The following is a 24,381-nucleotide window of genomic DNA, read 5'->3' on the forward strand; positions in this document are numbered from 1 at the left end:
ATGGGCGGAGGAGACTGCGGGAACTATGGGATAGCTACCCACAGTGCAACGCAACAGAAATCGACGCTAGCCCCGGTGCATGGACGCACACCGCCGAATTAAAGTGCTTAGTGTGGCCGCATACAATCGAATTTATACAATCTGTTTCCCAAATTCGAATTATATAAATTCGGATTAATCCCGTAGTGTAGACATACCCTTTGACACCATAAGCCACCTACCTCGCCACCATCCTCTCATCCTTGGATTTCTGCAACACTGGCTACTTCCTTCTTCACCTAGTTGACAACTCCTTCAGTATTACAATGGATCCTCTCCTTCCCTTCCTGTCTCTGCTGGCATTTCCCATGCTCTGTCATCGTTCCTCTCTGCAGTCATCACTTGGGTGACCTTGTCTGTTCCCCCAGTCTCTCTTATCTCCACAGGCTAATGACTCTTTAATCTACTTCTCCACCACTGACATTTTTCCAGGCTTACATCACATGTCTCTGTGATATCTTCTCCTGGACTTCCCATCACTTCCTCCAATGTTATATGGCTAAAAATGAATATCCAGTCTCTGCTTCCAGCTTTACCTATCATTGACAACTACCCTCCAAATAACTGAAGCTTGCAACCTTGGGGTAATTTGCCTTCTCCTCATGCTTTTCTCTTCACTCCACTTCTTTCTCTACAACACTTCTAGCCTCTTTCCCTTCCTCTCCATCCCCACTGCTTAAAGTTTGCTTCACCTCTTAGTTCTCGCCCTCTCACCTGAACCACTGTAAACTCCTCCTCTCCCATCTCCTTCATCCTCCACTCCTTCTTCAATCTAACCATTGTTTCTGCTCCAACTATAATAAACCCCATTCCGCAAATCCCTCCGTCAGCTCGCATTAAGTCAGTGAGTTTTGTGTATACATTTTGCTAAGGTCTTTTGGGGACCATATCTGAAAAAAGAATGTGGTTGTACTTGTTCAGAATATAACTATTCTTTGAGCCAATGTGATCAATACATTTGACACAATTAATACTTCAAAACAATATCAGCAATCTGTGTGTTCAGACCAGGCTAGTAAAAGATTTCTCGGGCTTTGGTTTTGCTTAGTTCGTGTCTTCATGAATGTGCTATAGGATTTCTTTTTGCATGCTGCATTCTGTGCTAATCACTGATTCCTCTCCTGTAAAAATTACATCACTAACAATCTGAACCTGAATGTCAAACTCCCAGTCTGCAGGCTAGTTCCAGTTCACTTGATGTTTAGTTAGTTTTCCAAGACAGATTCAGATTCTGCAGAATGAAACCTATTATTTAAATAATAAGACTTTTAGCCCTTATGATTACAAAGAAAGACTTCTTAATATAAACTGATGTAGCCATATTTGTGGATCTGGGCCCATATCAATTTACCAGTTCCCTGAGACACCAACTCTCCTGTCCCACAGAATTGAAGCACTTAAAATCTGCTGCTGGTTGTTCAAAGTAGATTTCAAATACCATTATTGACAAACTTTTTACATTTTCCTCTACCTCCTGTTTCCTATTAAAGGTGGTACAGTGAAGTTAAACACATAAGCATCAATCAACAGGGTTAATGAGAAGTACCAGGGAATATCTTAAGAATAGCATTTTTAAAGTGTTCTTCTAAGACTGACAACTTTATAGCATCTAATGTCTGCAGAAAGCCAAGCAAACGATTTGTGAGTATGGAAGCAGACATTTTCAATGAACTACTCAGCATATTAATAAGAGAAAGAGTAGGGGACAACATTGGATGCAATGCAATAAACCTGTTTATTAGAATTCTCCAGCTTTTAACAGTTTAGGGGCTTAACTGGCAATCAGTGAAAGTGCTCCAGGCATTCTCATGTGCTGCCAGAATAGTGAAGACCCAGAACCGATGACTGGCAAGAAATTCGTGCAGTCACTTGCTGTAAGGAATGTGACCTCAAGCTCCAACTAGGCAACATTCAATTTCAGAGCCGATGAGCAGAAATACACCTACAGTACTGAGGGTTAACTGGTGGGGGAGGGGAAAGGGAATAGGCTGGCTGCTAAAATGCCCCCACTAAGGACAAGTTTGGATGTGTGCTTCCTGTGACATTTGATGGATTTTTAATGCCTTTTTAATATATAAAGCAACTTAAGGTCGCCCTAATTTAGAGTGCCTTCACAGCTACTCAAAGCTTTTTAAGGTGTTATTACTAACACCTGAACAACACTAGATGATGCTCAATCAGGATTATTCTGCATTGAAGATTTAATTGGAGAGGTTGCACATGCATAAACCAATGAGAATACACTGGAGATGATTTAAAATGATTACAGAAATGGGCCTGTTTACAGTATTTGTTCTGAACATGCTCATTAGTTTCTAATAAGTTCACATTATTTTGTTGTGTTCGGTTGTTTTAAGCAATGATTGGGCTGGTCTTTGCCAGTACAGTTGGCAACACTGTCAAGTGTGCAAGAAAGAGAACATGGCAACATGAAATATGAAAACATATTTCAAGTCTTGTTTTCAATGCAAGTCTTCCAGTAGTGTAGTTCTCACATGCTTGCCACTTGAACATCAACATTTGCATCTGTCTAGTTTCAATATATACTTTAAACCAAGTACAATTATTAAATTGCACGTCCCAAAGTGTTTATCTTCTGTTGCAGTGCCACAGATGCTGTCCACCAACAATCAAATGCATTCCTTTTAATAAAAGGAATGCTTTCAGGTTTGCAGTATTCTTTAATCTGCAATCAGAACTTGTTTGGAAAATAAAATTCCTTGTAGAGTGCAAAGTGGAAACTATGAAATATATTTCTCCTTCAAAACTTTTGGGACTAGAACATTATTGCATACAAAATCTCTCTCACTGGCCAGAAAAATAATTTAATCATGCAGCAATGGAAAAGTAGAAATCAAGTGAACAGGCAAATGATATATATTGATTTAAATAGATGTTTGTTAATCAAGCGAATGAGAAACAACATTAATTTAATGCTCATGTACATTATTATACCTCAACATACCTGGCCAGAGTTATAAAATTAAGCCGATCTATGCCTGGGAAAACTTTTAACTTGAACAGTAGAGCTAGTTATCATGGCTGACACTTATGCATTCAATAAAGTGAACTAAAAAGTACAGGGAAAAGATCCAAGAATAAATTTACATTCAGGAAACATTGGTTGAAAGTTAAACCTGGCTTGCTATCAAAAGGGTGTCACAGGCAAAAATAGCCCAGATAGAATTGTGATTGTAGTCTAAAGAACGTTTAAACATTTGAAATAGGTTTGTCTGTCCCTTGAAGGAAACAGTAAATACCGCCAAAGGAAAGTCTGTAGGGAAGTTCAAAATGCTGAACATTTACTGAGAGTCAAAAGATATTTATTTCCATTTGTGAGGCACAGATGGAAAATATAGCATAACTATTGAACAGATTTTATATTCACCTGGGGTTAAGTTCTGGTCACACTGAAGTTAATGGCAAAATACCCATTACTTTAATTGGTATTTTCACCCATGTGTCATGTCAGAGATCTGCAGGCCACAATTTTTTCCTAACATCATAATTCAAGTGGCTTCAAAATCAGTGAACCCAGTCTGAAAAAAGTTACAGAGCCAAGTTCTGCCCCCGCTATACCTGTGTGTAGTGAGGCCGTGTGGTCTCCCTCCGAGCCTGAGGGGGAGGAACCACTTTCTACCCCCTTTGGGCAGACCCAGGCTGGGCCCACACCCTCATGCTGGATGCAGAGAGGCAGAACAGGAAGTCTAAGGGGCGGAGCCTCTAGCTCAGTTGGGCGAGAGAACCAGGGAAGGAGTTGGATGCCTCTGCCTTGTCGCTGGCCCCCTGCCCAGCCACAGCCCTGGAGGAGTGATGGCCTCCATAGACAGATGGGCTGGTTGAACGCTTCAACAGGACGCTAAAGGAGATGCTCCGTATGTTTCCCACACAGGAGTTCTGCCAGTGGAACCAGCTGATCCCTGCCCATACTGTTGGCCATTAGGGAGGTGCCCCAGTCCTCCATGAAGTTCTCTCCCTTTGAACTACTGTATGGTTGCCAACTCCGAGGGCTGTTAGACCTAATGGGGGAAGCCTTGGAAAACACCCTGTCACCGGTCCAGGAGCTTTTACAGTATGTCTGCCAATTAGAGGGGTGCCTGACCTGAGCTGGGGATCTGGCAAAGGAGCTGCCCAGGGGGCACAAGAGCAGACCTACAACCAGGGAGCCCAGATTTGCACCTTCAAGCTTGGCAACTGGGTACTCCTCCTGCTCCCCTCGGAGGAGTCAAAACTCCTGGCCTGCTGGCAAGGCCCCTATGAGGTAATTCGCTGAATGGGCCCAATTATATATGAGCTTAGACAACTGGACTGACAGAAGAAAAGACAGATCTATCAGGTGAACTTCCTGAGCCATGGTGAGAGCAAGAGGGGCTGCTGATTACCCCATTTCCCCCCCCCACCCCGAATTGGATCTGGGTTTGCAGGTCCCCAAGACAACTGATCCTGAAAAAACACAATTAGGGGGACACCCTCACAATGGAGCAGCAAAAACAAGCCTGGAGCCTGTGAAAGGCCTTTCCCAAGCCCTTTACTGCCATACCAGGCCAAACCACCCTCATCCGACACACTGTCCTGACAAACCCAGGAGAGGTGGTCCGGGAAACCATGCGGCCTCTCCTATGATGGATGCGGGAGGTTGTGGAGAAGGAGGTACAGGCAATGGTACAGCTAGAGGTCATTTCGCGGTTTGAGCGAGTGGCACAGTCCCATCATGCTGGTCCTGAAGCCCAGTGGGACCCTCTGATTCTGCATCGACTTCCAGAGGGTGAATGAGATCTCAAAGTTCAATGCCTACCCGATGCCCTGAATCAATGAACTCCTCAACTGGCTCAGTGAGGCCCAGTACATCGCAACTCTTGATCTCACAAAGGGCTCCTGGCAGATTCCCCTTGCTCCAGAGAGAAGAATGTGTTTGCCACCCCAACTGTGCTCTATCAATTCACCCAGATGCCTTTCAGCCTTCATGGAGCCCCCATGATGTTCCAGCAGCTGATGGACTGCCTCCTGAAGCCCCATACCAAGTATGCTGTGGCCTCTTTAGATGATGTAGTGGTGTACAGCCACCACTGGGAAAACCATCTGAAACAAGTGGCAGCCGCTCTTCGGGTCCTGCGAGCTGCTGGGCTAACTGCAAAACCTGAAGAAGTACTGGATTGGGTGGTGAGGTGAGATCAAGTACACCCCCTCATGGGGAAGGTCCAAGCACTGAAGGCCTGCTTGGCTCCAACCACAAAGAAACAGGTGAAGCAGTTCTTGGGGCTAGCTGGATATTATCAACAGTTCGTTCTCAATTTGCCTCGATCGCAGCCCCCAAGACCGAGCTCCTGACCAAGGACAGCCCACGATGGGTGTGGTGGTCTGTCAAGTGCAAGGATGCCTTCCGGACCCTCAAAGACCACCTATGCCAAGAGTCAGTGCTCTTTAGCTCCGACTTCAACTGCAAATTCATCGTCCAGACGGATGCTTCCGAGGTGGGACTCAGGGCCATCCTCTCCCAGGAGGTGAGAGAGAAACTACTTTGTCATTGAAAAGGAAGCCCTCGCCATCAAGTGGTACTGTTTCCTAAGTGGCCCCTTTGTGTTGAAAATGGACCATGCCCCCTTGAGTTGGCTGACCACTATGAGGGGCACCAACACCAGACTGATGCACTCGTACCTCACCCTCCAGCCACATGCTTTCACTGAGTGGGTAAGAACAATGCGAATGTGGCCTTTCTGTCACACTTGGGGGGGAAAGCGAGGATGCCAGCCCCGGGGACCGACAGCTGGATTTTGGGAGGGGAGGGTGTAGTGAGGCAGCGTGGCCTCCCTCCGAGCCTGCGGGAAAGGGACCATTTTCTGGCCCCTGGTGGGCAGAGCCATGCCGGGTCCCGCCCTCACACCGGCAACAGAGAGGTGGAACAGGAAGTATAAGAGGTGGGGTCTCCAACTCAGTTGGGCAAGAACCAGGGGAAAAAAAATACCCCTCTGCCTTGCTGCTGGCCCCCTGGAGCAGGGACCGAGTTTCAACAACCCCCAGCCGTGGAGCAGCTGCCATGACTGCTGTCCAATGAGTTTCCTGCTATTGTGCTGCCCTGCCCAGAGGGCTGAGCCTGACTGCATTTGTTATCTGCCTTAGCCAGGAGGCCAGGCTAAATCCTGCTCCTTGCTCCATCCCTGCCCAGAGGGCCAGAGCAATGGACTGTATGTGCTTTCCGTCCTAGCCAGGAGACTAGGATAAAGACTGATTGTTGCTAGACCCTGCCCAAGGGGCTAGGGCTATAGATTGGTGATTTGCTAATCCTCTGCTAATTGACTTTTGACCGCTGTGCCGGATGAGGCAGAGTGGCGTCCATCTGAGCCTGAGGGACCGAGGGACGACCGCCAATCCACTACACTTTACAATTCCAGAGGGGTCAAGAGAGTTGTATTGGTATAACTGAGGGAACTCCCCCAATTACTTTAAGGTCACCATAAAATCCTGCAATGCTACCAACATTATGCAAACATGCTAATAAAATATGTCTGAACTGATAAAAGATTGGGGTTTGGGGGGGGGTTCTCATTTTACTACATTCCCTGTGTCTAGATTTTCAGATAAATTTAGCAAAAGAAAATATGGAATACCTCCTTTGCATTTCTGAAAAGATGAAAGTAGAGAACGTAACATTTCAATGGTTATACTGAATGGGTAAGGGAATACATCTTTTCCCACTGTGATATGAAAACTGATTCCTTAAAGGGACACTGTCACAAATAACACTCAGAACTTGACATTTCTTTTTGTCCCCTTATAACAGATCTATTTTACATACATCAATTTGATTTTAGAACAATTATTTCCTCCACTGCCAATCAAATATATTAAAGCTCTATTTCTAAAAGCAAGGGGTGAAAACTTTGCTAGCACTTCAGCAGCACTCATTAGTTACCCTAAAATAACATCCCACAAGCCAGGGAGTGCAGGAAGGCAAGAGGAAAATCATTTTTGGTATGAAAACAGATTTGAGTTTCAAGCCTCTAAGGAATTATTAAAACCCTAATGAATGTTTTTAATTAACTTTCACAGCATCCTTTAAAGTGAAATCGTTTAGCAGTTGCAGTGGAAACCTGTTAAACAAATTACTAGTTGAACAAAACAGCTATACTTGTTAATAGGGCTTTTACTCCAACAGACTTCATACAGCCCAGTTGGGGTGTTTGGAGACTGCCATTGCAAGAAGTTACAAGGATTAAGATTTTTTTTTAAGGGAAATATGTGCCAAATTCTTTGCTGGTGTAAATTAGTGACGGCAATAGAAAGGCACCAATTTACATCAGTGGATAAATTTGGTCCTACACTTTGAGTTGGTAAAGAAAAGATGTAATTTGAAAATGTGAATAGATATATTACATTGACAGATCTATGTTTTAGTGTATTTTAGCTTCTGACACACTAAATATTTGGTCTGGTTAGATTAAAAAAAGACATACCACGATTTCATTCTTTTTTCTGGTACCCTGTACCATGGATCGAACAGTCAGGGTTGTGTTTAAGCACAGGGAATCTTATAACTGAATCTTATAACAGACTTATTCCTCTAGCTCAGCTACAACTAATCTTCTGCTCCTGCAAAATCTCTCACAATTAGTAGAATTCTGCAAGACTAGCAGTCTCTGTTCAGTACTCAGAGTGAACTACTTCTCACCCCAGGAGGGAAAGAGAGGTCACCTCTGGAGCAGGGCTAAGGTTATTACTGGCAGGGAAGCTAAAACACAGTGCTTTCTTTTTACAGCCTATAGATTGTAGATATATTGAAGACTTCTGAAAAAACAGCAACCATGCAGCATATTCATATCTCCTATCTATCCCTGACTAAGAGGGATGTCTCTCTTGCATTAGAACAAGACTTGCCTTTGTTGCATACAGAACTGATGTTATCCTAGATGGGTTTTTTATATATATACAGTAATTTATAAACATCATGTATATTAATAAAACTAAGGTTCCGGAAAAGCTTTTTGTTTAAGTAAAGACATTTTTTCATATCATTTTAATCTTTCTTTCCAATTACAACCTTCCAACAGGTGCACATGCTTAGCTGATTTAAAATCAGTAGATTAGGGCTGAAAGAATTAAAGTGGACTTTCCAGGACTAAAACTGAATCTGGAATGGATGTAGCAGAACACTGCCATCTCCAGTTTACAGTTCTTGTACAGTATATATAGTGTATATTATACACCCACAAGAATTGAGAGACGGAGAAGATGCAGAATAAATGGAAAACACAAGTGAGCTCTGGTGATAGACACAGAGTTTGAAGGGAAGTGAATGCTTGTGAAGACCTACAGACATATTTCTGTCTTTGATCACAGTTTGATAATTTTTTTATCTTCATATAAATTCCCACAGAAAAGAAAAAATTGTGTTAACACAAAGTTAAGTTGACATGGTGAAATTCTCACAGTCATGTAATAGTCAATTAAGAGTTTCACTGCTAAGTCTATGCTTCCTCACGTAATCCAATTCACCCTTTATATACACACAAGATAAACCCATTGCCTCTGCCCCTCAACCCCATTGCCATACCAAACTTCACTACTTTTTGCATACAGGCATGACAAAGATATTTTGGGAAATAATATAAATCTCTTCCCAACCCACCCTGATGTTTCAGGGGTGTGAGCAGGGGTAGGGTCTCAAGGTCAGAGCAAGTGGGTTTGTGGCCTGTATGGAAAATATAGCTGGTTCTCCTGCCTACACTGGAAGACTGCTGTAGTGAGGCTCTTTTGCCCACACACAGAGGGAGGTATTGGCCATATATATATCAAGCTGTTATTTAGAACATGAGAGGGGTTCTTCTGCCCATGTGTAGAGAGGACAAGAGATGGAGGGAAGAGTTAAGGCTGGTGTGGTAATGGATGTGAATGAGGAGTGTGGTTTGTCCTTATGTGCATGAGGACATGAGAGGATGTTTAGCACAATACACGGAGGAGGGGTGGGTTGGGTAGGCATTAAAGGTTCTGCATTTAAATTCACAATGTTGAATTTAATAGTGAACAATAAATTAGACATGAGCTTGCAAAATCAGACTGCATAAACAAATACATCACCTGTCAGAGCAATGAGGCAACAGTCACTCTCTATGCAGCTCTGGTGCAAATGTTGTCTTGTGTTCTGGGCATGATGTTTCCAGAAAGACATTGAGAAATTGGATGGAGCTCAGAGAAAAACAAAAATGATTTGGGATGGTGAGAATGACTTATGAGGAAAGCTTAAAAAAGACAAATATGTACAGCTTGGTTAAGTGATGACTAAGGCTGAAGGAGAGGAAACAGTCTACAAATAGTTGAAGGGTGTAAACACAAAAGAGGGAGAGACATTATTTAGTGTGGTACATTGGAGTAGAAGTAAGAATAATAGGATGAAATTAAGGAAAGGGAAAATTACACTGAATAACAGGATAAATTTCTTGCAGTGATACGTATTAGTGTGGAATAGTTTCCCAAGGAAAATGATCAAAGCCCCAATCTTGGGTCTTATAATATTAGGATTCTAGTTTTAAAAGTTTGTTGAATGTGATAATCCCTTTTAAAATGTCAGTGCTAAAAATAAAGCTGTTACAGTCATTTAAAAACCTATCACTGACTGCATATATTATAATGGGTGTCAGAGGGGAAGGCAGGTTAGGACCAACAGCAGTGTGCTACTGGGGCACATCTTTCCCTGTTATTCTAAAGAAGCAGGGCCTAGAATTCCAATGGGTGCTTCAATGCTATCTCTCAATATTACGCTTTCATAATGTGTGAGTGGTCACAGTAGCCAACACTTGTAAATGGGGGTAGACAGAGACAGTCTCAGGTCAGGCCCTATGAGGAAGCCTGCCTGGTTGGGGACAGTTGCAAAAATTGCAAAGGGAGGGTGGAGTGGATGAGATATACTTGTAATATTGCACCCAAACAGGCTTAGAGTTGTACTATTTAGATTGTGACCCTTCCTGGTTGTCCAAGGGGTCCCCTGTTTGCCCATCTGGACTCTCCTGAATATCAGCACACTGTAAAACATGGACAATTAAAGTTGCTGAGGGAAACCAGGATGGGCCTGCTGGTAAGTGTGGCCCAGCTTGTGGAACTTGCCAAATCACCACTCTTGGCCAAGTTGGTTGACACTAGCAGGGAAAAGAATATAAGCAAGAAGAAGTCTGAAAGGTTCCATCGTATCCAAAGGGGTAAAAATGAAGGGTGGATTTGATAAGCTATTTTATACTGGTTTATAAAATGAACCCAATCTTAAAAGCCTCAGGATGCACATGCAGTATTTAACCCAATCCTCTCTCCCTTTGGCAAAAGTCTGAGGAAATAGATTGGCCTTGTACCATGCCCTAAGATCAAACTCTGGCTCTGTGAACCAGAGAAGCAAACATTCCAGAGTCAAGGGCCCTCCTCCAAAACCCATAGAAGTTGAGACAAAGGCAGAATGTAGAATCTGGGGACTGTTTACTTCAGCTCTAAACTGCTGGAGCAGTACATCTGAAGAAGGCAGACCTTCTGAGCAGGGCTGGCTCTAAGGTTTTTGCCGCCCCAAGCACCAAAAAGAAAAAGAAAAGAAAAAAAAAAAGAAAAAAAGCCGTGATCGCGATCTGCTCTACTGCTGCCGCTTCAGTCTTCGGTGGCAATTCGGCGGCTGCTCCTTCGCTCCAAGAGGGAGCGAGGGACCCGCCGCGGAAGACCCGGACCTGCAGCCCCTCTCGGTTGGCCGCCCCAAGCACCTGCTTGCTGGGCTGGTGCCTGGAGCCGGCCCTGATTCTGAGACTCATGACCCAAGATACATAGGGCCGTACAGTACAGAATTGCAATCAGAAGAGGTCTACAGTGTGTGAGTGCTTTTGAATTCCTGCTACTAAAGTCTTAAGTGGTGTCAGAAGCCAAAAGCACTTTCCCCCCTTTCTGTACATAAGTAAGACACTTGGGATAGATCTCTGGCTCTAGACTTTGCCATGGTTATTCATTCCACGGTAATCTTTAGACTGGTTTCTGCAATACACTGTGCATGGGGATAACCTTGAAGACTACATGGACGCTTCAGCTGCTGTAGCACAAGGATTCTTATTAATTTGGCTGTATTAGTCCATTTAGATGGTATTATGTTACACTAGACTAGAACTTCATTGAAGGCACTGGCTCTATTTACTTTTTTTCAAGCAGCCCTGCTATTTACTGGGATTCCTTATATAGAACAGGTAAAATCTACTTCTCTATAAGTGTAGACTCTCTCTACATATATTTAAGCTTTTCATAACATCCCTTATGAAGTTTCTTAGTAAGAAATTGAGTATACGAAGTACTGTATGTTATTACACCTCTATATCTTGATCTTTTGATTATATTTTTAAAGCATTGAAACAATTAAGACTTATAAGGACTATAATTGACCCCCTTCTTTTTTTAATTGAAAACTTTTTTGTTGTTGCTTAACCAAAGCACCCCCAAAACACCTGTAACCACTAATTTCTACAAACTTTGTTCCTTGATTGAATCATTTTGTGCCAAATGTCACCCAAACCCCAATAAATCTGGCAAGACCTAGAACTTTGGCAGTGAAAACAATGCTTTATTGAAGGAAGAGATTTATGATTTACAAACAGCCTTATTTAATGTTCAGGTTTTTCATTATGCAGAACTGTTGGCATTGGGAAGGAAGTCCAAAGTGTGCCCTCTACATCACATGCCAGAGTCAGAAGCTTATTTCTAATGACTGAAACAAATACCAACTGGGTGGGGAAATTTCCATGCATTCTTTCCATTAAAGATCGTAAGATGAATGTTTGACCCTGATCCTTGCTTTTAACAGCCATCTCAGTTTCTTCTTTTTCTGGATGTGACCTAGAGTAACATGCAGCTGCATAATTTACACGCCACATTAACCCCTTGAGCACTACACCAGAAAATGCCTCTCATGCCAGTTGTTAAGCTTTTCTGCTCCAGCTTTATTTTATTTCTCTCCTATAATTTTTTCCACCCAATTTTTTCTTTAAAAGAGTATTCAGTGGTTCTGTGGTGCTCCCAGCCAATTTCACATTGTGCGTATGTGCTGACTAACACCCAGGGATAAACTGTGAGTAGACTATAAAATTACCGTAAAAATGATCTTTAAAGGCTTCACTTTTACAAAATAAAATAGTACAACAACAAAAAATTCCTCCCAGCAGGGGATAATCAGTAGAAACCATATTTAATTGTAACACTGTTGTAGGGAAATTGTATGGAGAAGTAAGCCTTCTTTTCAAGCATTTATAGATATGAAGAATTTAATTACCCTTTAGATTGAAACTCTTTTTTATTTTTATTTCTTCTTCCCAAAGATATTCTTTTGCAAAGTTTAGCAAAACTCCATTTGTCTAGTTTTTGATTATCCCAGCATGAAGAAGGAGTAAAAAAGGTATTTTTCCAACTCAAATTTTTCAAATTGTTCTGTGCAGAGAATTATATAATCATACAAACTAAGATAAGAAAGATTTATAATATCTTGTTTATCCCCTTACCTGTGATGGATTGCACCCTACTATATATATTCTAATACCTTTGCCAGGTTTATTTTCAAAGACTCAGAAATGGGGATTCTTCTACCCTTCCGTAGGCAAATTATTCTAGTCTAATAGACCTAATAATTCCCCAAAATATGCCGTGTAAACATCCACCTTGCTTCACTGAGGAAAAGTGCTTTTGACATGTTAAAAAAAAATATATTTAATTTTCAGCGATTATGCAGGTGCAGTATGTGATTTTTCCACTCAATATTTTTAATACAGTAAGATGAAGACATTCTAATACAGTGTGTATATCTGGACCACCACACTCTGAAATAAACAAGTGTTTATTTTAAAATGCATGTTGTGTATATAAATATCTATATCTCAGTTATATATTATACTCACATACATACCATATAGGTCAGTGGTTAGGGCACTAGATCAGAATCAGGAAACTAAGGTTTTGTTTCCAGTTCTGCCACTGATCTGCTCCTTGACCTAGGGATAGTTACTTTGCACTTTCACTGCCTGTGTTTCCCCAGTTACAAAATTGAGATTGAAATAATTACCTGGCTCTGTGAAGTGCTCTGAAATCTACAAATTAAGATTGCTATTTATTATTATATAAAATTGTGTAAAATCTTTTAACAAGAGCAACTTCAATGAAAATAAACTACAGTATTGTTATGGTTGAGAATTTGAACAGAGGAACCAAAATATGTAAAGGCATGACTCCCACGGAAATTATAAAGTAGGTAATATTGTATGTATATACAGTTAGGGCATAGATGTAACATATACATGCATTGTGTCTGAGTTACAAATATTGTGGAAATCATGGCTTTACATGCCCTGACATTTGGGAGTTCAAATTCTTAGCCATAACACCATACTACAGTTGTTATTTTCATTTAATATTAGTAAAACTTCATTAGAGATAATGCATTGTTTGCATTTTATCCAATCACTTCTGATACTTTGCTTTATTGATCAATGTGGTTTCTTTTCATTTTATCTTGACACTATAAGAGCATATACATAGAACTGCAATGACTTTGCTTCATTTTGACATTGTAATATTCTCTATGTACACTTGCATTTACATCATCTTGAGACCTTTGGAATGACAATAAGTCTCATTAAAGCAAGCAGTGAAATAGGATATCACAAAAACATCACAAAAAGTAACTAATATGAAATGTAGGTAGCAATTTATCAAACAAACATCCAATTGGTTCAAAACATTGATTTTTCCAAATACATAATAATTTGTCTCTATAGCCACTCCTGAATCTCTCCTTTCTCTCTCACTCACTCTTTCCACCACTAAAAGAAGTGGGCTGAATAAAAGATCCAAATTCCCTTGTTTGCCACTCTGAATGGCTTCATCTGCCTTCATTCACTGGTGCAGGAGAACTGGAACAATGAGTCTGTCCACTGCCCCAGTGAGTGCCCTGACAATTGGGATAGTTTATCATTCTCTTTCACTCTGATCCAGTGACTAATTATTTATACAAAGGGGAACAGTTTCAACAGGTGAGACTGAGAGCAATCCCCAACTGAGTAGTCTATATGCCAGTGGTTAGAGCACTCTCCAGGCAGATGGACCAATCCCTTCTCCATCTCAGGCAGAAGGAGAAATTTAACCCAGGTATCCTACATCTTGTGTGGGTACTCTCACCATTGGGCTTAAGATGATAAAGGGGGAAGCAAGCAGCACCATCTCCTCCTCAGTTTATGCATCCTCTGAGTATGCCTACCAGTTTGGGCCACACAGGTGAGATAGGCAGGGGAACGCCCAGTTTGAGGATCCCACTGTGACGTTACACCGCATACTCTTCATAGAATTATGGTTATGATATGAATATGGCATTAACTAAGATATACTTTATGCAAGATGACTCATGTAAGATATCATTGGAAAGGTTATGATTTACTGAATGTGATTATCCAATGTGTATGCATGTATCATTTCTGTATCTGAAGTTAGGAATATTGACTATGTAACAATTACAACTGTGTGTGTACTTGGGGAAACGCCCACCAGACAGTAAGCAATCAGACTTAATGGGCCATTAGAAAAAGACAATGAGTCTTTGAAGATGTGGATCTCCCATCTGCCTGGTGTTCCTTCCTGTGGACATTGCAAATAAACCTGGTTTCATAGTTGCTTTGACACTGCAAGGTCAGGTGATAAGATCACCTGATACAAAATACCACCTTGGACACTGCTGGTACTTTTCCTCTGTAGGGGATAAAACAAAGGCTTCCCGCCTCAGGTAAATCCTTTTTAAGGCAGGGGAGGGGGTTAATCTAGACTCTCCTTCATTGCCTATCCCAGAAGAAAGTGCTGAAAATACCTGAAGAGACAAAGGAACTAACCTGAGGGGAAAGGCAGGGGTGAGTCCAGACTGAAACAGGCATCCAGTCTGTAAGAAGAAATAACTGGAACTCTAAGCTACAGAAACTCTGCAACTTGCCTAAAATAACATTTAGGGTGAGAAATTACTTCTTGAAACCAGTCTCTTTAAGATCTTAAACTTAGTATGCATGTTTTGTTTTATTTGCTCAGTAATCTGCTTTGTTCTGTTTGCTATCCCTTATAGTCACTTAAAATCTGCCTTTTATAGTTAATACATTTTGTTTTGTTTATTATTAAACCCTGTTTGTGCAATTTATAACTGGGGAGGCAAGAAGTTGTGCATATCTCTCTTCACATTGAGGGGGGAGGCAAATTTTTATGAGTCTGCGCTGTGCAGATCTTTCTATACTGCAAGACAGTATTATTTTGGGTTTATTGCCCCATGTGAGTGCTGGGTGAATCCTCTCACACAGAGATGACTTTAGTCTGTGTCTGCACCTGGGTGTAGTCCTACCCATGTGTGCTGCAAGAGGCCGGAGAGTCTAATTCAGCAAAACAGAGAGAGGGAATCCAGGCTGGTGGAGCAGGAGGGGCTCTGTGAAACCCCAGTACATCAGGTACCATCTCAGAAGGGGGGGTTAATCTGTCACACCCATTGAGGCTTGGGTATGGGTCTAGGCGCAGGGGTGCCTGAGTTAGCTGTGCACATGCTCATTGGCAGATTCAGAAGTCCCAAGAGACATTACCAGCTGACTTGTCGGCACCTAAGGATTTTAGGTGCCTTCAGAGTTAGGTGGCAGTTAAGTGGACAAATTTAGGATCTCAGTGGCACCTAAATGTTGGACTTGAGCATATCAGTCCTTTTGTTGTCTACTCTTTAGTCTATCTGGGTAAAGTTTTCAAAAGTACCTCTGTGACTTAATAGCCTTAGGCCTGGTCTACACTACAGGGTTAGGTCGAATTTAGCCGTGTTAGGTCGATTTAAAAATGAATGCGTCCACACAACCAATCCCGTTCCGTTGACCTAAAAGGCTCTTAAAATAGACTTCTGTACTCCTCCCCGGCGAGGGGAGTAGCGCTAAAATCGACTTTTCTGGGTCAAATTTGGGGTGGTGCGGACGCAAATCGATGGTATTGGCCTCCGGGAGCTATCCCAGAGTGCTCCATTGTGACCGCTCTGGACAGCACTTTGAACTCCAATGCACTAGCCAGGTACACAGGAAAAGCCCCGGGAACTTTTGAATTTCATTTCCTGTTTGGTCAGCGTGGTGAACTCAGCAGCACAGGTGACCATGCAGTCCCCCCAGAATTGTAGAGCATAGAATGTTTCTACGCTCCCCCTATCATCTCCGTCCCTGAGGTTATCGCAGATTAGAAGGCGAAAAAAACGCACTCGCGATGACATGATTTCCGAGCTCATGCAGTTCTCCTGCACTGATAGGGCACAGCTTAATGCATGGAGGCATTCAGTGGAAGAGGCCAGGAAAGAATTAAGTGAGCACGAAGAACGGAGGCAGGACGCGATGCTGAGGCTAATGGGGGAGCAAACGGACATAATCAAGCATCTGTTGGAGTTGCAGGAAAGCCAACAAGAGCACAGACCCCCGCTGTATCCACTGTATAACTGCCTACTCTCCTCCCCATGTTCCATAGCCTCCTCACCCAGACGCCCAAGAATGCAGGGGGGAGGCTCCGGGCACCCAGCCACTCCACTGCAAGGATGGCCTAAGTATCAGAAGGCTGTCATTCAAACAGTGTGGCTACAATAAGCAATGTGGCCTTGTCCTTCCCTCCTCCCCCACCCCACCTGGGCTACCTTGTCCATTATCTCTTTTTTTTTTTAATTAATAAAGAAAGAATGCATGGTTTCAAAACAATATTTACTTTATTTCGAAGGGGGGAGGGTGGTTGGCTTACAGGGAATTAAAATCAACAAAGGGGGTGGGTTTGCATCAAGGAGAAACACACACAACTGTCACACCGAAGCCTGGCCAGTCATGAAACTGATTTTCAAAGCCTCTCTGATGCGCAGCGTGCCTTGCTGTGCTCTTCTAATCACCCTGGTGTCTGGTGCGAAACAATTGTCTGCCATTGCTTTCACGGAGGGAGGGGCGACTGATGACATATACCCAAACCACCCGCGACAATGTTTTTGCCCCATCAGGCATTGGGAGCTTAACCCAGAATTCCAATGGGCGGCGGAGACTGCGGGAACTGTGGGATAGCTACCCACAGTGCCCCACTCCGTAAGTCGATGCTAGCCACAGTAGTGAGGACGCACTCCACCAACTTAATGCGCTTAGTGTGGACATACACAATTGACTGTATAAAATCAATTTCTAAAACTCGACTTCTATAAAATCCACCTAATTTCATAGTGCAGACATACCCTAAGTCTCATTTTCAAAAGTGACTTAGGCACTGATGACCCTAAATCCCACTGACTTTGAATGAGACTTAGGCTTCTAAGGGCCAGACTTTAAAATATATGTAGGGGTCTAGAGATGCAGACAGGTGCCTAGTAAGATTTTCAGAGTACTTAGGTGCCTAATTCCCATTGAAATCAATTTTTCCTGATGGGAATTTTTTTTTAAATCACATAATGAAAGTGATGTTGGAGAACAAGTCAACATCCCTTCAAATTCCAATGCCTTCAGTGCATTGGAAATCACCTTGCAGTGGTTTGAAGGACAAGGAGCAATGCAGTGCACCATTTGGCAAATGCAATCTAGCTACTGTAATTCCGAGATGTTCAGTTTTATGAACTTTTCAATTTTATGAACTCCTCAATCCCAATTAATTTGTAAAATAGGGGCTCTATTGTATTTAACATCTATATTGTTGTACTATACAGAGGCCTCAAACAAAATGGGATACATCATGCTTGGCACTGTACAAACATAGGCATTGATTTAACACAGCCCTTATGCATATGCATAACTGTGATGGGTGTACCAACCCCACACGGTGAAGTGAGGCTTAAGGAGTTGCTCTGGATGCAGGAAGCCACATCCCCTCATTCCTGCAGAGCCTGCTCCCAGTGGAGGGAGAATTCAAAAGGAGCAACTCAGCTCAGTCTGGATGGATCAAGCAGGAGAAGAGTTGGGTGCTGCAGCCTCCTGTAGAGAAGCTGCTGGGGCTCCAAGTGATTGGGATTGCACTGCATAGTCAAGCCACCGCAGGCCTTTCAACTGCAGCGGCCAAGGATGACAAGCCACTGCCGAAAGGGGAAGACACTCCAGAGAATGACCCAAGAGGACTCCAAGGGGGACACTAAGACAGAGGGGTGGCACAGATGGAGGAACAGAAGCAGGGGTAGGAAGTGACCCAGGGAACCGGCGTAAGGGCATCTGCCCCAGGCCATGTATTGGAACCATTATTTTGAAGGGCCCTGGTTTGGAATCCAGTGGAGCAGGGTGGGTTTGGGTTCCTCAACCCCAGTCACAGACTCTGACCATTGGGTGACTGCCACTGATCCTAGCCAGTAGGCAAGGCAGCCACAGACTCTCACTGTGGGGTGACATTACCACTGACTCTAGCTGCTAGGCGAGGCACCAACAGACTTTTGCCTTTGGGTGACTTTGCCTCTGATCCTGCTGCTAGGTAAGATGGCCACAGTTGTGGAGTGATCTTGCCACTGATTCTAGCCACTAGGCAAGATGGCCAGAGACTCTCACCTTTGGACAACACTTCCACAGATGCTAGCCACTAGGCAAGGCAGCCACTGACTCTTGCCACTGGGTGAAATAGCCTGGAGTATCACCACTAGGCAGTATTGCTGCCTTTGGGTACAAAACCCCATGACAATAACTTTAAGCATATGAGAGGAGCTAGCGAACAGGAGCGGCTAATAGGGGAGTTTTGTGAGGGACTTCTCCAGATGAAGGAGGAGCAGTTATGTGACCCTTGGGGTAAGTTTATTGTCTGGTGTGTGTGTGTTTGTGTTTGTTGTGGTGTGCTTGCTGCTGGACTGAAATATACTGTGTATTCTGTTTGTTTGGGGGACTGTGTGCTGAGAGTATGGGTGCTGAGCCTAGCAGTCTGCTAGGCAAGGCTGAGAGCTGACAACTTCTTAATGAGGCTTTGATCCCTAAGCCCTTTAGCACCCATCAACCCTTAACCAGGAGGCAGGGCTACTCAGGAAGAACGGGGCTTTAGAAAGCCCACTCCTAAGTGACCAGAGGAGCTAGCGACCAGGAGCAGCTAACAGGGGAGTTTTGTGAGGGAGTTGAGAGGGGGGAGTGGGAGAGTGGGGGGCTAGACACACTTAACATTCCTTAAATTTCTTTAAACTTAAACACGTCAAATAAACACCCCCTGATAAAAACAAAACAAAAACAAAGAAACGAGCTGCAGGAGTAAAAAGATAATGCAGGCAGAAGTCCAGCAACAGACTGGGGGCTACCCAGTTTATTGCACCCAATGCAGCATGTATGATTACCTGCTCTATGGGCAGGTGGCGTATGTGTGCATTTGGTGCAAGGAGCTCCTGGCCCTCAGAGACCATATACGAGCTTTGGAGACCAGGCTGGCTGAGCTGGAGGAGCTAAGGGAGACAGAGAGGTACATAGATGAGACTTTCCAGGACACAGTAGAATGGTCCCACCCCTGGTCTGACAACCTCTGTGCTGTTGAGGAGGATGAAAGCCTCATGGAAGGAGAACATCCAACTGGAGCAGAAGGAAACAATCCCATAGTTGGGACCCTCCTTCCAGATGATGTTGTGGTATCCTCTCGCACTGAGGATACCTCTCCAGGGGAGGGAACTCCAGTTATTAGGAAGAGACAGGTATTAGTAATGGGCGAGTTGATCATTAGAAACACAGATAGCTGGGTTTGTGATGACCGGGAGAACCACATGGTGACTTGCCTGCCTGGTGCAAAGGTTGCGGATCTCTCGAGACATCTAGATAGACTTATGTGTAGTGCTGGGGAGGAGCTGGTGGTCGCGGTACATGTAGGTACCAATGACATAAGGAAGGATAAAAGAGAGGTCCCAGAGGCCAAATTTAGGCTGCTAGGTAAGAGATTGAAGTCCAGGATCTCCATGGTAGCATTCTCTGAAATGCTTCCAGTTCCACGTGCAGGGCCAGTTAGACAGGCAGAACTGCAGGGTCTCAATGCGTGGATGAGACGATTGTGTAGGGAGAAGGGGTTTAGATTTATTAGGAACTGGGGAAACTTTTGGGAAATGGGGGAGCCTATATAGGAAGATGGGCTCCACCTAAACCAAAATGGAACTAGATTGCTGGCACTTAAAATTTAAAAGGTCATAAAGCAGTTTTTAAACTAAGGGCTGGGGGAAAGCCAACAGGTGTGGAGGAGCATGTGGTTCAGACAGAGACATCCCTTAGGGAAGGATCTACTAATGGAGATTCTCTGTGTACTAGTAAGGAGGAGAGCATGGAAGATAAAATACAGGTAGGATCTGATGAGAAACAGTCAAATGAAAAAAGTCTAATTCAATTACATCATGCAATGGGAGACAGCTAAAAAGTGACAAGTTTTTAAAGTGCTTATATACCAATGTTAGAAGTCTAAATAATAAGATGGGTGAACTAGAGTGCCTCATACTAAATGAGGATATTGATATAATAGGCATCACAAAACTTGGTGGAATGAGAATAATCAATGGGACACAGTAATACCAGGGTACAAAATATATTGGAAGGATAGAACAGGTTGTGCTGGTTGGGGAGTGGTACTATATGTGAAAGAAAGCGTAGAATCAAATGAAGTAAAAATCTTGAATGAACCAAACTGTACCATAGAATCTCTATGGACAGTAATTCCATTTAATCATAAGAATATAGCAGTAGGGATATATTACCGACCACCTGACCAGGATGGTGATAGTGACTGTGAAATGCTCAGGGAGATTAGAGAGGCTATTAAAATAAAAAACTCAATAATAATGGGGATTTTCAACTATCCCCATATTGACTGGGTACATATCACCTCAGGACGGGATGCAGAGATAAAGTTTCTTGACACCTTAAATGACTGTTTCTTGGAGTAGCTAGTCCTGAAACCCACAAGAGGAGAGGCAATTTTTGATTTAGTCCTAAATGGAGCACTGGATCAGGTTCACAAGGTGAATATAGCTGGACAGCTTGGTAATAGTGACCATAATATAGTTAAATTTAACATCCCTGTGGCAAGGAAAATACCACAGCAGTCCGACACTGTAGCATTTAATTTCAGAAAGGGGAACTACACAAAAATGAGGAAGTTAGTTAAACAGAAATTAAAAGGTACAGCACCAAAAGTAAAAGCCCTGCAAGTTGCATAGAAACTTTTTAAAGACACCACAATAGAGACTCAACTTAAATGTATACCCCACATTAAAAAAACATAGTAAGAGAATCAAAAAAGAGCCACCTTGGCTAAACAACAAAGTAAAAGAAGCAGTGAGAGGCAAAAAGGCATCCTTTAAAAAGTAGAAGTTAAATCCTAGTGAGGAAAATAGAAAGGAACATAAACTCAGGCAAATGAAGTGTAAAAATATAATCAGGAAGGCCAAAAAAAAATTTGAAATACAGCTAGCCAAAGACTCAAAAAGTAATAGGATTTTTTTTTTTTTTTAAGAACATCAGAAGCAGGAAGCCTGCTAAACAACCAGTGGGGCCACTGGACAATAGAGATGCTAAAGAAGCACTCAAGGTAGTATGATTAGGCCATTGCAGAGAAACTAAATGAAGTATTTGCATCAGTCTTCACAGTTGAGGATGTGAGAGAGATTCCCAAACCTGAGACTTTTTTTTTAGGTGACAAATCTGAGGAACTGTCCCAGATTGAGGTGTCATTAGAGGAGGTTTTGGAACAAATTGATAAACTAAACAGTAATAAGTCACCAGGACCAGATGGTATTCACCCAAGAGTTCTGAAGGAACTCAAATGTGAAATTGCAGGACTACTAACTGTAGTCAGTAACCTATCATTTAAATCAGCTTCTGTACCAAATGATTGGAGGATAGCTAATGTGATGCCAATTTTTAAAAAGGGCTCCAGAGTTGACCCCAGCATTTACAGGCTGGTAAGCCTGACTTCAGTACTGGGCAAACTGATTGAAACTATAGTAAAGAACAATATTGTCAGACACATAGATGAACATAATTTGTTGGGGAATAGTCAACATGGTTTTTGTAAAGGGAAATCATGCCTCACCAATCTACTAGAATCCTTTGAGGGGATCAACAAGCATGTGGACAAGGGGATCCACTGGATTTAGTGTATTTAGATTTTCAGAAAGCCTTTGACAAGGTCCCTCACCAAAGGCTCTTAAGCAAAGTAAGCAGTCATGGGATAAGAGGGAAAGTGCTCTCATGGATTGGTAACTGGTTAAAAGATAGGAAACAAAGGCTAGGAATAAATGGTCGGTTTTCAGAATGGAGAGAGGTAAATAGTGGTGTCCTCCAGGGGTCTGTACTGGGCCCAGTCCTATTTAACATATTCATAAATGATCTGGAGAAAGGGGTAAACAGTGAGGTGGCAAAATTTGCAGATGATACAAAACTACTCAAGACAGTTAAGTCCCAGTCAGACTGCGAAGCGCTACAAAAAGATCTCTCAAAACTGGGTGACTGGGCAACAAAATGGCAGATGAAATTCAGTGTTGATAAATGCAAAGTAATGCACATTGGAAAACATAATCCCAATTATACATATAAAATGATGGGGTCTAAATTAGCTGTTACCACTCAAGAAAGAGATCTTGGAGTCATTGTGGATAGTTCTCTGAAAACATCCACTCAATGTGCAGCAGCAGTCAAAAAAATGAACAGAATGTTGGGAATCATTAAGAAAGGGATAGATAATAAGACAGAAAATATCATATTGCATCTATATAAATACATGGTATGCCCACATCTTGAATACTGCGTGCAGATGTGGTCGCCCCATCTCAAAAAATATATATTGGAATTGGAAAAGGTTCAGAAAAGGGCAACAAAAATGATTAGGGGTATGCAATGGCTGCCGTATGAGGAGAGATTAATAAGACTGGGACTTTTCAGCTTGGAAAAGAGATGACTAAGGGGGTGATATGCTAGAGGTCTATAAAATCATGACTGATATGGAGAAAGTAAATAAGGAAGTGTTATTTATTCCTTCCCATAACACAAGAACTAGGGGTCACCAAATGAAATTAATAGGCAGCAGGTTTAAAACAAATAAAAGGAAGTATTTCTTCACACAACGCACAGTCAACCTGTGGAACTCCTTGCCAGAAGATGTTGTGAAGTCCAAGACTATAACAGAGTTCAAAAAAGAACTAGATAAAATCATGCAGGATAGGTCCGTCAATGGCTATTAACCAGGATGGGCAGGGATGGTATCCCTAGCCTCTGTTTGCCAGAAGCTGGGAATGGGCGACAGGGGATGGATCACTTGATGATTACCTGTTTTGTTCATTCCCTCTGGGGCACCTGGCATTGGCCACTGTCGGAAGACAGGATACTGGGCGAGATGGACCTTTGGTCTGACCTAGTATGGCCGTTCTTATGTTCTTAAGAGTAGTCCCATTGATTTAAGTTGGACTACACACGTGCTTAGACCCAGATCCTCAACGTATTTAGGTGCCTAACATCCACTGATCTGAATGGGAGTAAGGAGCCTACATACATCTGGGGATCTGGGCCAAAGTGCTTTGCTGGATTGAGCCCACAGTGAAAGACTGTCCTAACCCCAAACAGCTTACAATGTAAGAGAGCTAAGTGTTATTACTGTGTATCTCTTTACAACCTCTCCAGAAGTCTCAGCAGAAGCCAAGCCCTGTCCTGTTGAGTCAGGAGGGTCAGATCAAATTGAGATTTGGAATGGGCAGGGAGTGGGGAGGAGAATAATGGCACAAATACAAGCAGAGCTATGCCAATATTGAGCACTTTTGAAAATCCCCACCTAAGGGCTGAAGCAGAACTGATATGATGCATTAGCTCTGCACTGGAGTGAATTTCACTGTGTGAACATTCCAAACACTGCATGGAGCTAATTGCATGCAGTCTTCCTTAAGCTATATGCAACAGGATCGTATTCTATAACAAAGAATATATATTAGATCTAAGGGCCAGATTTTCAAAAGTACCCAGCATGCAGCAATTCCCATTCTTTGCAATGAGAGCTGCTGGCTGCTGAGCAGTTTTAAATCTCTCTCCCCCAGTTGTGGGTGCTGTGGAAATTGAGCAAAGCTGGCCCTAGAATGTGCAGTTTTGAAAGTGCATTTTTTTTTAAACAAGGCAGGCCATAAAAAAGTAGAAAATAGAAAATCCACCATTTTTGCTTTATGAAGATATCAAAAGAGTACAATTCCAAAATACACAGTGCTGAACATTTTCATTTGATTCCATTCCAAGATTGTGAAGTAGGATTAAAGCTACCTTTCTGCTAAATATTCTGCCTTCCTTTCTGCCAAACATTTTTTTCTAATCACATTACTTTACTCTGATTTACACGAGTTTTAGCTTCAAGAATCAATGGCCATTGCTGAATGCAAAT

The 24,381-nt window shown here is 42.6% G+C and overlaps 1 protein-coding gene across 1 annotated transcript in view; it reads right to left on the reverse strand.

The window, feature by feature from the left end:
- Positions 1-24,381, reverse strand: part of LOC135879685 (cytosolic beta-glucosidase-like) — a 49,778-nt gene that overhangs the window by 10,186 nt on the left and 15,211 nt on the right. The gene's annotated exons all lie outside the window — the stretch shown is intronic.

The sequence above is a fragment of the Emys orbicularis genome, chromosome 5 (assembly GCF_028017835.1).
Source record: "Emys orbicularis isolate rEmyOrb1 chromosome 5, rEmyOrb1.hap1, whole genome shotgun sequence".
In the NCBI taxonomy this organism is placed as follows: domain Eukaryota; kingdom Metazoa; phylum Chordata; order Testudines; family Emydidae; genus Emys; species Emys orbicularis.